The sequence below is a fragment of the Oncorhynchus keta genome, chromosome 18, assembly GCF_023373465.1.
Source record: "Oncorhynchus keta strain PuntledgeMale-10-30-2019 chromosome 18, Oket_V2, whole genome shotgun sequence".
Classification (NCBI taxonomy): domain Eukaryota; kingdom Metazoa; phylum Chordata; class Actinopteri; order Salmoniformes; family Salmonidae; genus Oncorhynchus; species Oncorhynchus keta.
The window spans coordinates 33,183,575-33,201,141 of NC_068438.1; the positions used below are offsets into that span (position 1 = coordinate 33,183,575).

The following is a 17,567-nucleotide window of genomic DNA, read 5'->3' on the forward strand; positions in this document are numbered from 1 at the left end:
AGTTTAGTAATGTTATAGTCAATCAGTGTTATAGGTCAGATCAGTTTAGTAATGTTATAGTCAATCAGTGTTATAGGTCAGATCAGTTTAGTAATGTTATAGTCAATCAGTGTTATAGGTCAGATCAGTTTAGTAATGTTATAGTCAATCAGTGTTATAGGTCAGATCAGTTTAGTAATGTTATTGTCAATATCAGTGTTATAGTTTAGATCAGTTTAGTAATGTTATAGTCAATCAGTGTTATAGGTCAGATCAGTTTCCTAATGTTATAGTCACAATCAGTGTTATAGGTCAGATCAGTTTAGTAATGTTATCGTCAATCAGTGTTATAGGTCAGATCAGTTTTGTAATGTTATAGTCAATCAGTGTTATAGGTCAGATGTGGTTAGTAATGTTATAGTCAATCAGTGTTATATGTAAGATGAGTTTAGTAATGTTATAATCACAATCAGTGTTATGGGTTATATCAGTTTAGTAATGTTATAGACAATCAGTGTTATAGGTCAGATCAGTAGTAATGTTATAGCCAATCAGTGTTATAGGTCAGATCAGTTTAGTAATGTTATAGGTCAGATGTGGTTAGTAATGTTATAGTCAATCAGTGTTATAGGTCAGATCAGTTTAGTAATGTTATAGTCACAATCAGTGTTATAGGTCAGATCAGTTGAGTAATGTTATAGTCACAATCAGTGTTATAGGTCAGATCAGTTTAGTACTGTTATAGTCACAATCAGTGTTATAGGTCAGATCAGTTTAGTAATGTTATAGTCACAATCAGTGTTATAGGTTAGATCAGTTTAGTAATGTTATAGTCAATCAGTGTTATAGGTCAGATCAGTTGAGTAATGTTATAGTCACAATCAGTGTTATAGGTTAGATCAGTTTAGTAATGTTATAGTCACAATCAGTGTTATAGGTTAGATCAGTTTAGTAATGTTATCGTCAATCAGTGTTATAGGTCAGATCAGTTTAGTAATGTTATAGTCAATCAGTGTTATAGGTCAGATCAGTTTAGTAATGTTATAGTCAATCAGTGTTATAGGTCAGATCAGTTTAGTAATGTTATCGTCAATCAGTGTTATAGGTCAGATCAGTTTAGTAATGTTATAGTGACAGTCAGTGTTATAGGTTAGATCAGTTTAGTAATGTTATAGTCAATCAGTGTTATAGGTCAGAAATGTTTAGTAATGTTATAGTCAATCAGTGTTATAGATCAGATCAGTTTAGTAATGTTATCGTCAATCAGTGTTATAGGTCAGATCAGTTTAGTAATGTTATAGTCAATCAGTGTTATAGGTCAGATCAGTTTAGTAATGTTATAGTCAATCAGTGTTATAGGTCAGATGTGGTTAGCAATGTTATAGTCAATCAGTGTTATAGGTCAGATCAGTTTAGTAATGTTATAGGTCAGATGTGGTTAGTAATGTTATAGTCAATCAGTGTTATAGGTCAGATCAGTTTAGTAATGTTATAGTCAATCAGTGTTATCAGTGTTAGTAATGTTATAGTCACAATCAGTGTTATAGGTCAGATCAGTTGAGTAATGTTATAGTAAATCAGTGTTATAGGTCAGATCAGTTTTGTAATGTTATCGTCAATCAGTGTTATAGGTCAGATCAGGTTAGTAATTTTATAGTCAATCAGTGTTATAGGTCAGGTGTGGTTAGTAATGTTATAGTCAATCAGTGTTATAGGTCAGGTGTGGTTAGTAATGTTATAGTCAATCAGTGTTATAGGTCAGATCAGTTTAGTAATGTCATAGTCACAATCAGTGTTATGGGTTATATCAGTTTAGTAATGTTATAGACAATCAGTGTTATAGGTCAGATCAGTAGTAATGTTATAGCCAATCAGTGTTATAGGTCAGATCAGTTTAGTAATGTTATCGTCAATCAGTGTTATAGGTCAGATCAGTTTAGTAATGTTATAGTCAATCAGTGTTATAGGTCAGATCAGTTTAGTAATGTTATAGTCAATCAGTGTTATAGGTCAGATCAGTTTAGTAATGTTATAGTCAATCAGTGTTATAGGTCAGATCAGTTTAGTAATGTTATAGTCAATCAGTGTTATAGGTCAGATCAGTTTAGTAATGTTATAGTCAATCAGTGTTATAGGTCAGATCAGTTTAGTAATGTTATAGTCAATCAGTGTTACAGGTCAGATCAGTTTAGTAATGTTATAGTCAATCAGTGTTATAGGTCAGATCAGTTTAGTAATGTTATAGTCAATCAGTGTTATAGGTCAGATCAGTTTAGTAATGTTATAGTCACAATCAGTGTTATAGGTCAGATCAGTTTAGTAATGTTATAGACAATCAGTGTTATAGGTCAGATCAGTTTAGTAATGTTATAGTCAATCAGTGTTATAGGTCAGATCAGTTTAGTAATGTTATAGTCAATCAGTGTTATCAGTGTTAGTAATGTTATAATCACAATCAGTGTTATAGGTCAGATCAGTTTAGTAATGTTATCGTCAATCAGTGTTATAGGTCAGATCAGTTTAGTAATGTTATCGTCAATCAGTGTTATAGGTCAGATCAGTTTAGTAATGTTATAGTCAATCAGTGTTATAGGTCAGGTGTGGTTAGTAATGTTATAGTCAATCAGTGTTATAGGTCAGATCAGTTTAGTAATGTCATAGTCACAATCAGTGTTATGGGTTATATCAGTTTAGTAATGTTATAGACAATCAGTGTTATAGGTCAGATCAGTTTAGTAATGTCATAGTCACAATCAGTGTTATGGGTTATATCAGTTTAGTAATGTTATAGACAATCAGTGTTATAGGTCAGATCAGTAGTAATGTTATAGCCAATCAGTGTTATAGGTCAGATCAGTTTAGTAATGTTATCGTCAATCAGTGTTATAGGTCAGATCAGTTTAGTAATGTTATAGTCAATCAGTGTTATAGGTCAGATCAGTTTAGTAATGTTATAGTCAATCAGTGTTATAGGTCAGATCAGTTTAGTAATGTTATAGTCACAATCAGTGTTATAGGTTAGATCAGTTTAGTAATGTTATAGTCAATCAGTGTTATAGGTCAGATCAGTTTAGTAATGTTATAGTCAATCAGTGTTATAGGTCAGATCAGTTTAGTAATGTTATAGTCAATCAGTGTTATAGGTCAGATCAGTTTAGTAATGTTATAGTCAATCAGTGTTATAGGTCAGATCAGTTTAGTAATGTTATAGTCAATCAGTGTTATAGGTCAGATCAGTTTAGTAATGTTATAGTCACAATCAGTGTTATAGGTCAGATCAGTTTAGTAATGTTATAGTCAATCAGTGTTATAGGTCAGATGTGGTTAGTAATGTTATAGTCAATCAGTGTTATAGGTCAGATGTGGTTAGTAATGTTATAGTCAATCAGTGTTATAGGTCAGATCAGTTGAGTAATGTTATAGTCACAATCAGTGTTATAGGTCAGATCAGTTTAGTAATGTTATAGTCAATCAGTGTTATAGGTCAGATCAGTTTAGTAATGTTATAGTCAATCAGTGTTATAGGTCAGATGTGGTTAGTAATGTTATAGTCAATCAGTGTTATAGGTCAGATCAGTTTAGTAATGTTATCGTCAATCAGTGTTATAGGTCAGATCAGTTTAGTAATGTTATCGTCAATCAGTGTTATAGGTCAGATCAGTTTAGTAATGTTATAGTCAATCAGTGTTATAGGTCAGATCAGTTTAGTAATGTTATAGTCAATCAGTGTTATAGGTCAGATCAGTTTAGTAATGTTATAGTCAATCAGTGTTATAGGTCAGATCAGTTTAGTAATGTTATAGTCAATCAGTGTTATAGGTCAGATCAGTTTAGTAATGTTATAGTCAATCAGTGTTATAGGTCAGATCAGTTTAGTAATGTTATAGTCAATCAGTGTTATAGGTCAGATCAGTTTAGTAATGTTATAGTCAATCAGTGTTATAGGTCAGATGAGTTTAGTAATGTTATAGTCAATCAGTGTTATAGGTCAGGTGTGGTTAGTAATGTTGTAGTCAATCGGTGTCATAGGTCAGATGTGGTTGTAATGTTGTCATCACCCACACATTTCATCCTATACCCCATACAGTGCACTGGTTTTGGCCATCTCTGGCACACTATTGGTCAGTTCTGAGACAGCCAGTCCATCACCTCCTCCCTGGTTAACCAGAAGTTTCCTAAACTCACTCATGGGGTGTGTTCAGTATGACTGTGTGCAACATTGAAATCAACGAAAAGGATACTGAACGACCAGTTGAAAATCGTTGTGAGGTTGGTGGCCCAGAGGGCGATTACTGTCTGGTGTTTGGTGAATTTTGCTGTTTAAGATGGTCACACCAATATTAAATGATGCGATACCTTGAAGCAAACGTACCTCGAAGGCTGTTGAAGAACGGTGCAGAAGAACGGTGCAGAAGAACGGTGCATACTTTTTTGGGGAAACGTGTCGTTCAGTACAAACTGTCACATAACGTAGCAAACGTTAATTCAAACTGAACTCACAACTGTTCTCTGTCAATGATGTAACATGTCCTCATTTATATAAATAAACAGGTCACCAGGAGGCGACACAGCTCTTTCATTAATGGTTACATTTCTCCCTGCAGCAACACGACTGCTGTATCAGTACAAATACATACTTGTTTCTGCGTTTTGTCACTGTGCTTTTCAGAATGATAAATCAGAGACAACACCACCACTTGACAACGGGTCAACCTGCTGCCCTTTCAATTGATGAGGCAACTGACTTGTGTTGCATGGTGCAGGCATTATAAAATTATTAAAAACTAAAATACCTCTGGTTTATCCTTACTCTATGAGACGGTTTAGATCAAAACCATGATGAACAATGTAGCCTAGTTTAATGTGAACCATTAGCCTAGGGGGCTACATGTTGGTTATGCATTCACAGTACGCTTAGCTATAGATGAATACACTGCCTTTACTGTTATTGACATAAAAAATAAGGCATAGTGTACCTATTTGTTTTTAACACCGCCTCACAACCAGGCAGGCACTGACTGTCAGAGAAAACCCAGTATAATGACCGCCTCAAGTCAACACGCGACCCCCTCACCAAAATAATGCATCGGGGATAATCGACGCGCCTTTGGCAACGTTGGAATGAATGTTTCAACTCGCGTTTCTTTCATCTCAATTAGTTGGAGAGGTTTCAGAACTGTGTGTTTCCGGGTGAAATCTCGGCCCCGAAGTTTCATGCCGAAGATGTGAAGATATGGGAAGCAAAGCCGGTTGAGTACTAGGCGACTGCAAGAACAGTGTAGGCTACGCAGGGAGGGGGAGAGACCGAACGGGAGGGATAGAATACAAAAGCGAACAGCACCCGAACTGTGCGTGGTTCACCTTCTGAAAAACAGGAAGCCAACGACGATCAGCCCACCTGGTCGCATTGTCCTGCGAGGAGAAGACAGAGGTTTCTCACGGCTCATCTTGTCACGCATATTTTAAAGCCTAAATATCGTTATTGTGGATTCAGTCGAGAGAGAACAACTACTTTTAAATATACCTATTTCCTCACTAGGACGGTCGATATTCTCCCATTCCCAACAGGAGTGTAACTCAAGGTAAGTCCCTGGCACACTTCCGTCGCTATCTCGAATTAGTAGGCTAACCTACATGGAGTCAGTGAGTACGTCGACCGAGGTGCACTTGAACTGCTACGTTGTATCTACACCTCACCCAGATGGTTGTTTGAATTTATCGGCTACATTTCCACTTTTGTCGTGTTTTGAAAATATTAGTTTCTTAATTTTGTCAAACAATAGGCAATGTTTCGAAACGAGTTTCATGATTGGTTTGCTCTCAGAGCACCCAAGGAGACATCCTGCTTTATCCCCAGGATTATCATCCGTAAATATCGTCCACACCTAGGACCATGTGAACTACAAAAACCTCCGAGTTATGTAGACTATGCCAAATATCCTCAGATTGTAGTCGTTTTTAAATATGGGCCTTTGAAAGCAGCGATATGTTTTGGTCTCACAACTATGATGCAATGTATTTAAGATGCGGTTGGGTGTCATTTTTATAATTTTATTTGGTGACTTGCCATTAATAAAAACTCGGGCTTGACGCACTCGTTTACCCCTCTGCACCCGGTGTAGTTTACTCCTGGTGTATTCCGCTGCTGCAGTTCCCCTCGTTTTTATCTCAGGCTAAACAAAACTATAGGCTACGGATGACACGATGGGGACATGTTTAGGCTACATTTGCTACCGTTGCTATTCTTTGCTGTTGGTTATGTCAGGATGTATTTGGTATGTTCTCTATGCCAAACTGGAGGGGATGTTGCAGGAACATTGACATAGTGGTTAAATAGGGCACGTCACATCGACGTTTGCCCCTCTGTAGTTTATATTTAAACTCAGACGTGACGTTATGTGTAGAACCGGGAAGTTTTTGGAGAGGACGGGTAGAATTGAGCGGTTAACTCGTTGCAGGACAATTAACGAATAGCACACTGTCATTTTCGCTAGGCCTATGCTTTTTGCTCCACTTTGTCTGCTTGTAGGCCTGCCTACACTTGAATAGGCTAACTCCGAGCACACTTGGTGACAAACAACATATGCCTAGGACAATGATTCCAAAGGGGCTATGTCTTTGAGATTTTGATACAGTTATTGCCAAGCCAATGTGATAGCACACCTACCTAACCTGTCCTTAGATATATTTGTGAATTAAGTGACACAATTTTAGATGTACTTTAAATTATATTTGATAAATTCTAATGCTCATGCAAGTTTGAGCATGTATCTCTCAGATTCTCTCAAGGCTGCAATATAACTTTTGGGGCAAAGACCAAACTCACATAATTGTAAGTCATAGATATGTTATTCTCATTGAAATTAAGTCTAAGAAGTGGTAACTTTGTTATGTGCGCTATGCTTCCCGGTCTTAACTGTAATTTCTGCACTTTCTTTCTTTCGGTTTTGTACAGCTGAAAATACATTATTTTTGGTTATGGAAAATATATTTCAGAGGTTTAGATGGTACAATGATTCTCTAAGATAAGACAATGGAAATGACACCTGTTAGAACTCAGACATGTTTCTCTCTCTTTACCATCTCACTCCAACACACACAATCCACATTCCTGTATTATTGTCTAAATTATCATTTGATTCAGACGTGTGTGTTTATAGCAGCCTGGCGACACCAAGTCAGTAAGCTTCCCAGCGGGACGAGACGAGGGAGGCATGATGTCAGGGGACCGTCAGAGACCCAAACAGGAGTGTGCGTCTAATACAGTATCTGTGGCTATGAGAGCCAATAACACACACACAGCCCCCCTGGAGCACTAACACACGGGTCTGGGGGAGAGGTGGTGGGGACTGGAGCCATGAATGGAGCAATTATCTCAATCATGTGAGAGAGAGCTCTGTGCTTCCGAGGGGACAATTTGTTTGCATAAACACTTAATACACATATTTGACTTATTTACGATACAGTACGCAAACACACGCGCACACACTCATTGACCTCAGCACACTTCCACTACATGAATTCCTAAATGGAAATCATGCATGGTTTATCTATTGCCCTCTCACACAGACAGCTATAGTAGCCATTTGGCGCGTGCGCGAACACACGCACTATATTAAGAGTGTGCCCAGACGGTGGCCATGACTGCTGAACTAATTATCGTTGAGAGCATTAATGCACTTCCTGCAAAGAAAGGTCAGAACTGTCTGACTGATGGTAGTAAATGTGTAGTAAATGTGTGTTAGTGTTTTTGTGCAGCCTCATGATTGCACTGTATTCAATAGTGCAGAAAGTGAGGATCATTAGCAAACATGTCATGATTAAATTGACATTTGGATCTCTGATTATACAGATAATTATAAGTATTCACCATTTACTGTAGCTGCTCATTGAAATGAATGGGTACTGATCAAATTAACTTGTATTTAGTTTAGTTCTCGAAGGATAATGTTATTTTGAGTTGGTGTGATAGCGTTGTGGGAAACAGAGGATATATTTTTAATCAGGCAGTGGGCCAGGCTGCCCAGTTGTGGGTGGGGCTGTTCTCAAGCCCCCTCTGAGGGGGGCTGATAACACCGCTGATGTCAGTCTCCAGTCAACCAAACAATGCAGCCTTTTAGACAACCTGCCATTTATTCCACAACCAGGCCTCTCCTAAATGTTATTATAAAATGACCTGGTCTCTTGGTGAAAAGGGATAGCTAAAAGGACTGGTTCCTACTGTTCCTACCCCTTTAAAATTAGCCAGCCGTACTGGGTGTGTCTCTCATCTGGACCCAATCCTCCAATCCAGTGGGGGTGTGATTGACATCCCGTCTTCCATCTCAATGACACCTACTGGTGTGCTGCAATCTATCCCCTCTCATCCTTCTCCCCTCTCTTCTTCCTCCTCTCTATTCGTTACAACAGATTTACTGTACTGAAACACCCTCCTTCAGGGACATGTACTCCCCACCTGCCTGTTTATACAACACCATTGAGGTCATGTGTGTTTGTACAGTAGTCAGTGTTCTTGTTGAATGAATGAGACACATCTTCTAATATTGCTGCCACCCACCATCCTCAACTGTCTTCTTGCTCCTTAATTTTAACTGGTTCTCTGACACACACACAAACACACACTTCCTGCTGTCACAGTCAAATGTAATCACCCCTCACAGCCGTTGATGGCTTGTGTAACATCCTCTCTGAAATCGGAAGGGAAGCCAGGAGTGTGTGTTGTGTGGAGCAGCTGTGCTCGTGTGTGTGTGATTGTGTGTGTTTGGGGGGGGGGGGGTCATGCCCCATCAAACAGTTGTATCCCCTGAGCCAAATACCTTCTGTGGCTTAATAGGCAGAAAGCTCTAGCATGCCCTCAGACGAGGTCACATGCATTCCGAGAGATGCACTAAGTAGATATACAGTTGGTAGGTGTACAGTAAATAGATTTACACTAGATAAGACTTCATATAATATTGAGCATATACAGGACATGCAGACACATAGGAAGTGTGACATGACCAGTGACTGAACCAGAGAGAACAGCAGCCTGATGGAATTCTCCACTTTCTTGCTTCACAAGCCAAGACCTGCAAAGGAATTTAGAGAGGAAGATGGGAGGAGGAGCGAGGAACATCGGGTGAAAGAAAGGGGCTGAGCAGTTCAGCTACAGTATGCAGGCAATAATAAAGGAGTACAGAAGGGGATATATTGAAACAAAAAGAAAGATGATTTTACAGTATTAGTTTGCTGTGAAGGAGAGAGGAAATAAGAGTTGAAAAGGTTGAGCGATCGATGGAATGAAATGAAAGAAAGACAAAGTAGATGCAGAAAGGTACAGAAAGAATAGATCTAGTTTTGAATGGAGGTTTGCTTGGTATAGAACAGGCCTGGTCAAAGGTCGGCCCGGGGGCTGTATGCGACCCACGACCTTATTCAATACGGCCCGCGGAATCATATTCTGACAGTCTGACATCCACGTCACCGTTACAAATTGTAGCCCGCTAGAAATTGTGCAAAATGAGTTTTTCAAAGAAAAGGAAAGTAGACAATGTAGGGTGTTACAGCAAGAGTGGACATCGAAATATTTCTTTATTGAGGTATCAGGGAAGGCTATGTGCTTAGTGTGCAAAGAGAGCATCGCTGTCTTGAAAGACTACAACTTGTCCCGACACTTCCAGACGAAGCAGAGAAACATAGGAATATGTCTTCTGAGCAGAGGACAAGTTCATTGAAAGAGTTGCTGTCTCCGTTGCAAAAGCAGCGAGGACTTTTTACAAAACGGCATTCAGCAAACGACGGAATTGCGAGAACTAGCTATGTACATGTCCACAAAATTGCTAAACATAGCAAGCCATGCGCTGAGGGCGGATTCATTAAAGAATGTTTAATTGACTCTGCAGCAATACTTTGTCCCGACAAGAAAGAGCTGTTTGAAAATGTTTCCCTGTCAAGCCGATCAGTAACACGGCGTGTTGAGGACATCGCAGAGAATATGGAACAACAGTTGGAAGACGAGGTAAAAGATTGAACCTATTTCTCCATGGCCCTGGATGACAGCAGTGATGCACGTGATACAACACAGTTGTTGATATTCTTACGAGGTATAACCCCAGACTTTGAAATGACAGAGAAGCTTCAGTGCAGTCAATGAAGAGCACAACCACAGGGAAATATTTATTGGAGGAGGTTAATAAGTGTGTGACAATGCAGGGACTGAGTTTAAAAATGATCCAATGTGACCACTGATGGTTGCCCAAACATGACAGGGAAAAACATTGGCCTTTTGAAAATGATACAAGATCAAGTAGCTGAGCCCAGATCAGATTTTCTTTTCTCCTGCATTGCATTATTCATCAGGAGGTGCTCTGTAAATGTGTTCTGAAAATGAGCCATGTTGTGAATACAGTCACTAAAGTGGTAAACTTTATGAGAGCGAAATCACTGTTGGAAGAGACAGAGTCGGGTCATGCAGATCTCCCCTACCTCACAAATGTGAGATGGCTGAGTTTGGGGAAGGTGCTTAAAAGGGTGTGGGACCTGAAGTCAGAGATTGCTGAGTTTTTGCAAATGAATGTAAAATATGTGGATTTCCCTCAACTACGAGATATAGAATGGTTGGCTGATTTTTGCCTTCACATCATGGCCCTCATAAATTAACTGAATTCCAAACTATAAGGGAAGGGGAAGGGCCTTTTTGCACATCAGATGTACAGCCTTGTCATAACCTTCAAAGGAAAATTACTCCTCCTGACCCACCAAGTAGAAGCCAACAATCTCACCCACCTTCCGACACTACTAGTGTGTTCCCTATCAGATGACCAGCGGGAGAAGTATACATCCCTGCTGTGTGCTTCGAACGATGAGTTTCCTCGTCGTTTTGAGGATTTCAAAGTGTTGGAAAATGACATGCTGTTGATTTCCTCTCCTTTCACCTTCAATGTGGATAACGCTCCCACTGACCTGCAACTTGAGCTTATTGATCTTCAGTTTGACGCAGTGATAGTTTTTTAATCGTTCTCCAATGTCACTGACGAGGTTCTAAGCATCTCTCAATACTATAGTCGTGCTCATAAGATGTTTGTACTGTTAGTTTGACCCAATGTATGTGAACAGACATTTTCAGTGATGAAATATAACACGTCAAGACACAGATCATCTCTTACATCGCTCACCTCTCAGCAATCCTGCTCATAGCGATGTCAGAAACTATACCTGACTTCACTGCTCTAGTCAATGCCCATCAGTCTTCACTCCTCACACTGATTGAGTAGTTTAAATGTAATGTTGAGCTCTCCCTCTTTCTTGTGTTTTTGTGCGTTAACAAGAGTTCTCTGTGGTGCTGAATGCATATATCGTATCGTATCTGGATGTGATTTACAGTAGATACAGTTGAAGTTTACATACACCTTAGCCAAATGCATTTAAACTCAAGTTTCACATTTCCTGACATTTAATCCTAGTGAAGAATCCCTGTCTTAGGTCAGTTAGGATCACTACTTTATTTTAAGAATGTGAAATGTTAGAATAATAGTATAGTGATGTAACGGCGTTCTTCGTTTGTAGAAAGAGAGTCGGACCGAAATGCAGCGTAGTGGTTACTCATGTCTTTAATGAAGAGATCGCGATACATTAAATAACTTATACATATACAAAAACAACAAACGGAACGTGAAACCTATTACAGCCTATCTGGTGAAACTACACAGAGACAGGAACAATCACCCACGAAGTACACAGTGGAACCCCGGCTACCTAAATACGGTTCCCAATCAGAGACAACGAGAATCACCTGACTCTGATTGAGAACCGCCTCAGGCAGCCAAGCCTATACAACACCCCTACTCAGCCGCAATCCCAAATACTACAAACCCCAATACGAAAATACAATATATAAACCCATGTCACACCCTGGCCTGACCAAATATATAACGAAAACACAAAATACAATGACCAAGGCGTGACAAGTGATTTATTTCAGCTTTTATTTCTTACATCACATTCCCAGTGGCTCAGAAGTTTACACACACTCAATTCGTATTTGGTAGCATTGCCTTATAAAGCAGCAGCTACTCTTCGTGGGGTCCAGCAAAATTATGGCAGTTTATACCATTTTTAAAACATTACAATACATTCAGATTTCACAACAATGTATGCCCTCAGGTCCCTACTCTACCACTACCACATATCTGCAGTACTAAATCCATGTGTATGTATAGTGCTTATGTTATCGCATGTGTCTGTGCCAATGTTTGTTGCTTCACAGTCCTGCTGTTCCAAAATAGTTTTTTTTCCTTCTGTTTTTTACATCTAATTTTACTGCTTGCATCAGTTACTTGATATGGAATAGAGTTCCATGAAGTCATGGCTCTGGGAAACACACAGTACTACATATAGTCTACTCTGGACTTGGGGACTGTGAAGAGACCTCTTGTGGGTATGCATGAGTGTTTGAGCTGTGTGCCTGTAGTTTAGACAGACAGCTCGGTGCATTCAACATTTCATAAATAAATAAGTCCATCTCTCCTCCACTTTCAGCCAGGAGAGATTGACATGCATATTTATTAATATTAGCGCTCTGTGTACATCCAAGGGCCAGCTGTGCTGCCCTGTTCTGAGCCAATTGCAATTTTCCTAAGACCTTTTTTGTGGCACTTGACCACATGACTGAACAAAGTGCGACAAAACTAGGGCCTGTAGGACCTGCCTTGTTGATAGTGCTGTTAAAAAGACAGAGCATCACTTTATTATAGACAGACTTCTCCCCATCTTAGCTACTGCTGCATCGATATGTTTTGACCATGACAGTTTACCATCTAGGGTTACTCCAAGCAGTTTAACCTCTCTAGTGGGTGTGGGACGGTAGCGTCCCACCTGGCCAATATCCAGTTAAATTGAATAGCGCCAAATTCATAAACAGAAATACTCATGATAAAAATTCATAAAACATACAAGTGTTTAAATCTGTTTAAAGATGAACTTCTTGTTAATCCAACCACGGTGTCAGATATCAAAAAGGCTTTACGGCGAAAGCATACCATGTGATTATCTGAGAACAGCACCCAGCAGACAAATCATTACAAACAGTTACCAGCCAAGTAGAGGAGTTACACAAGTCAGAAATAGCGATACAATGTATCACTTACCTTTGATCTTCATATGGTTGCACTCACAAGACTCCCATTTACTCAATACATTTTTGTTTTGTTCAATAAAGTCCCTCTTTATATCCAAAAACCTCAGTTTCATTCAGTAATCCACAGGCTCAAAGGCAGTCAAAACAGCAGACAAACAATAAATAGAAATATCAGTAAAGTTCGTAGAAACATGTCAAACGATGTTTCTAATCAATCCTCAGGTTGTTTTTAGTCATAATAATCTATGATATTTCAACCGGACAGAAGCTTCATCAATATTAAAGGAAAACAAGAAAGGCGCGCTCTCGGTCATGTGCATGAATAACCTCTGGGACACTGCAGTGTCCACTCATTCAGAGTGGTCTTACTCCCTCATTTTTCCGAATACAAACCTTAAACAATTTCTAAAGACTGTTGACATCGAGTGGAAGCCATAGGAAGTGCAATTTGAGTCCTAAGTCGTATGGAATCTGTATAAGCAGTCAATGGAAAACTACAAACATAAATAAATAATAACTTCCTGGATTGATTTTTCTCCAGTTTTCACCTGCCATATCAGTTCTGTTATACTCACAGACATTAATTTATCATATGGAATCTACCAATTATATGCATATCCTAGCTTCTGGACCTGAGTAACAGGCAGTTTACTTTGGGCACGCTTTTCATCCGAAGGTGAAAATTGTGCCTCCTACCCTAATGAAGTTAATCATCTCAACTTGCTCAATTTCCACATTATTTATTACAATATTTAGTTGAGGTTTTGGGTTTAGTGAGTGTATTGTTTGAAATACAATGCTTTTATTTTTAGAAATATTTAGGGCAAACTTATTCCTTGCCACCCACGCTGAAACTAACTGCAGCTCTTTGTTGAGTGTTAGTCATTTCAGTCGCTGTAGTAGCTGACGTGTAGTGTTGAGTCATCCACATATGTAGATACTCTGGCTTTACTCAGTCAGTGGCATGTCGTTAGTAAAAAATGTAAAAGGGGCCTAAGCAGCTACCCTGGGGAATTCCTGATTCTAACTGGATTATATTTGAGGCGTCCATTTAAGAACACCCTCTGTGTTCTGTTAGACAAGTTACTCTTTATCCACATTATAGCAGGGGGTGTAAAGCCATAACACATGTTTTTCCAGCAGCAGACTATGATCGATCATGTCAAAAGCTGCACTGAAGTCTCACATGACAGCCCCACAATCATTTTATCATACATTTATCTTAGCCAATCAAGTCATTTGTGTAAGTGCTGTGCTTGTTGAGTGTCCTTCCCTATAAGCATGCTGAAATTCTGTTGTCAATTTGTTTACTGTGAAATAGCATTGTATCTGGGTAAACACTATTTTTTTTCTCCAGAAGTTGGTAACAGGCTGATTAGTCGGCTATTTGAGCCAGTAAAGGGGGCTTTACTATTCTTGGGTAGTGGAATGACTTTAGGTTCCCTCCAGGCTTGAGGGCACACACTTTCTAGTAGGCTTAAATTTAAGTTGTGGCAAATAGGAGTGGCAATATCGTCTGCTATTATCCTCAGTAATTTGCCATCCAGATTGTCAAACCCCGGTGGCTTGTTATTGTTGATAGACAACCATTTTTTCACCTCTTCCACACTGACTTTACGGAATTCAAAAGTACAATTCTTGTCTTTCATAATTGGGTCCGATATACATGGATGTGTAGTGTCAGTGTTTGTTGCTGGCATGTCATCCCTAAGTTTGTTTATCTTGTGGCGAAATCCTGCACGGAGCCTTCACTGTGCGCTGCCACTTTAAGAGCGCTTCAGCAGTAAGGAAGGAGGAGATATAGACAGCTCTTTCAGCTCTCTGGGAGGGAGCTCTTGGTTGGCGCTACAGTTTGATTGTATGTGCTATGCTGCAGAAGTCTTGTTTATTTTCAGAGTGTGTAGTTTGTTTAACTCAATCATCGGTGTGACCGCTCTAGGTCGTGGTTGTTATCGTTTGGGACTGCACCGGTTATGGATCGCATGGTTTAGTAGCAACATTGTTGCAAAGCTTTGACATACAAACAATCAGATGGTCTGGGTACAACTGCAAGCCTGAAGACCACAGCTAAGATCTCTCTGGTTCTCTTTCTCTTCCCTCTATCGTTCCAGTGCTTTACCCTGCAGCAGACTTTCTATTTTTCAGATGCACTTTCCGTTGATTTTCATTAGAGCCGGACTATTATTGCCCTATTTGGGTTGACATTTGAGTTAAAAGGGAGGTTGCTTGCAAGTTGTGTGTTGTTATTTGAACTGTATTGAGGTGGTGTGTACTACTGACATGTGGACAGTTTAAGGCCTTTGTTTTGTCTATGACCACCCCACACATTCATACCCTCTCCGAGTTGGCTCCTTTTCCCAAAATGTCATTTAAGGTGCCCCAAAGTTTTTTACTGTCCTTCTTTATACGATTTAGCTTTGTTTCATAGTGTAGTTTATTTTTGTTTATTCACGTTAGTTCTTAATTTGCAGTACGTTTGCCAATCAGTTGGGCTACCAGACTTCTTTTTCATAACTTTTGCCTCATCCCTCTCAACCATACCATTTTTTCAATTCCTCATCAATCCATGGGTATTTAACAGTTTTTCCAGTCATTTTTTAATGGGTCCATGCTTATTAGTAACTGGAAAAGTAGTTTCATAAATGTGCCAAGTGCAGCGTCTGGTTGCTCCTCATTACACACCACAGACCAGCAAATATTCTTTACATCCTCAACATATGAATCACCACAACTTCTTGTATGACCACTTATATATTAGCCCAGCCTTTGCAACTTATGTTTTCCTAGATATGGCTATTATATTGTGATCACTACATCCTATGGATTTGGATACTGCTTTAAAGCAAATATCTGCAGCGTTAGTAAAAATGTAATCAATACATGTTCATGATTTAATTCCTGTGCTGTTTGTAACTTCCCTGGTAGGTTGACTGATAACCTGAACCAGGTTGCAGGCACTGATTACAGTTTGAAGTTATTTCTTGTGTGGGCAGCTTGATGATAACCAGTCCATATTTAAATCACCCAGAAAATGTACTTCTGTGTTGAATTCAAATACATTATCAAGCATTTCACACACTTTATGCAGATACTGACTGTTAGCACTTGGTGGTCTATATCAGCTTCCCACAAGAATGGGCTACAGGTGAGGCAGATTAACCTGTAGCCATATTACTTCAACAGTATTTAACATTACTGTCTCTAAGCTTTACAGGAATGTGGTTCTTTGTGTTTGCCTATGCCCCTAAGATCATGTACCTTTGATACAGCATTATGCCGACTCATTGTCCCAATGGTAGGGATTAACTGAGCTGGTCTTGGATCATTTACCAGTCATTTGTTTCAATGTGGCCTTGGAATGTGTGGGGTCCAGGAGCCAAGATGATTTGGATGAACTCTGTCATTCCTGTAGAGTACCTTCTGTTTCTAGAAGGTTTCAAAGTTATCTTTAAAAGTGACTCCAGCAGAGTACAGAGTCTTTTAGTCAGATGTGTAATGCCAGTAGCCTGCTGAATCTTTCACACCCGCGGCCCAACGATGGTACTGGACCTGAAACTATTGGCAGTTTTTTGGAGTCTTTTAATGCTCAAATTAGTTATTTTAAAATCCATTTTCAAATGTTCCGAGTTAGCGCTCCAGATGTTGTTTGACCCCATATGGACTACGACAGTGTCAGCTCCCGGCATCTGTGGTAGAACAGTCGGAAGCAGACTTGTTATGTCCTGTACTTGTGCTCCTGGGTAGCAGAGTTTTTGCCTTGGGGGCTGAGATGTTTCTCACCGTAGAGCTGCCTATGATGACAGGTGGTGATGTTTCATGGGCAGGTCTCAGATCTGAACACCAGGTAGAAGCCACCGGAGAAGGAGACAGAACCGAGGACGAAGACTCAGGTACCTCGGGTTTCCGATCTTAATTGGGAAGCCACCAAGGACGAAGGCACTGGAACCTCTGGATCCAGGGCGGCAAAGCTGTTTCTGCTCTGTGTCAGTTTCGGACACCTTCAACTTCCACGGCGAGTGACTTACATCCATGGCTGGTTGGTTGGGTCGAGAACAGCTCCGTTCTCCAAGGAAGGGGGAGACCCCTTTGAGGATGAACCCTGCCTAGCGCCGGCCAGTCGGCTGTGGAGAGCCGACGCGGTGGATAAACTTCCACCAGACCAGAGCGGCGTCCGGCTACGTAGGTGAAAAAAATAAATAAAGTAGGTGGGCGTGGGTTCCCCAGTAGCTTATTTAGGTTTGTTATTTGCTTGCTAAGTATATCTACTTCGCTCCTGTAGTCCTCCGCAAGAAAGCTGTTGCTACATTGAAAGTCAGCACGGTCCACATTGTCCCGGAACAAAGCAAAGTAAACACAGCTCCTGCAACACTGGAAATGTTCAATAGTGGCCTCCATTTGAGACCGCCGAGCCAGCTAGGCTAGCTGGGCTTTCGCGTCTCTCCCCCTATATGGAATCTGGCAGGATCCTGGGACA

At 39.9% G+C, this 17,567-nt stretch overlaps 1 protein-coding gene across 1 annotated transcript in view; it reads left to right on the forward strand.

Annotated features, from left to right (window-relative positions):
* The first annotated feature begins 5,089 nt into the window (after positions 1–5,089).
* The window catches only part of LOC118379169 (phosphatidylinositol 4,5-bisphosphate 3-kinase catalytic subunit beta isoform-like), a 103,358-nt gene continuing 90,880 nt past the window's right edge, over positions 5,090–17,567 (forward strand). Inside the window, exon 1 of the mRNA XM_052467969.1 lies at positions 5,090–5,561. The gene's annotated coding sequence lies outside the window, so the exon portion shown is untranslated. The remainder of the gene's footprint in view (positions 5,562–17,567) is intronic.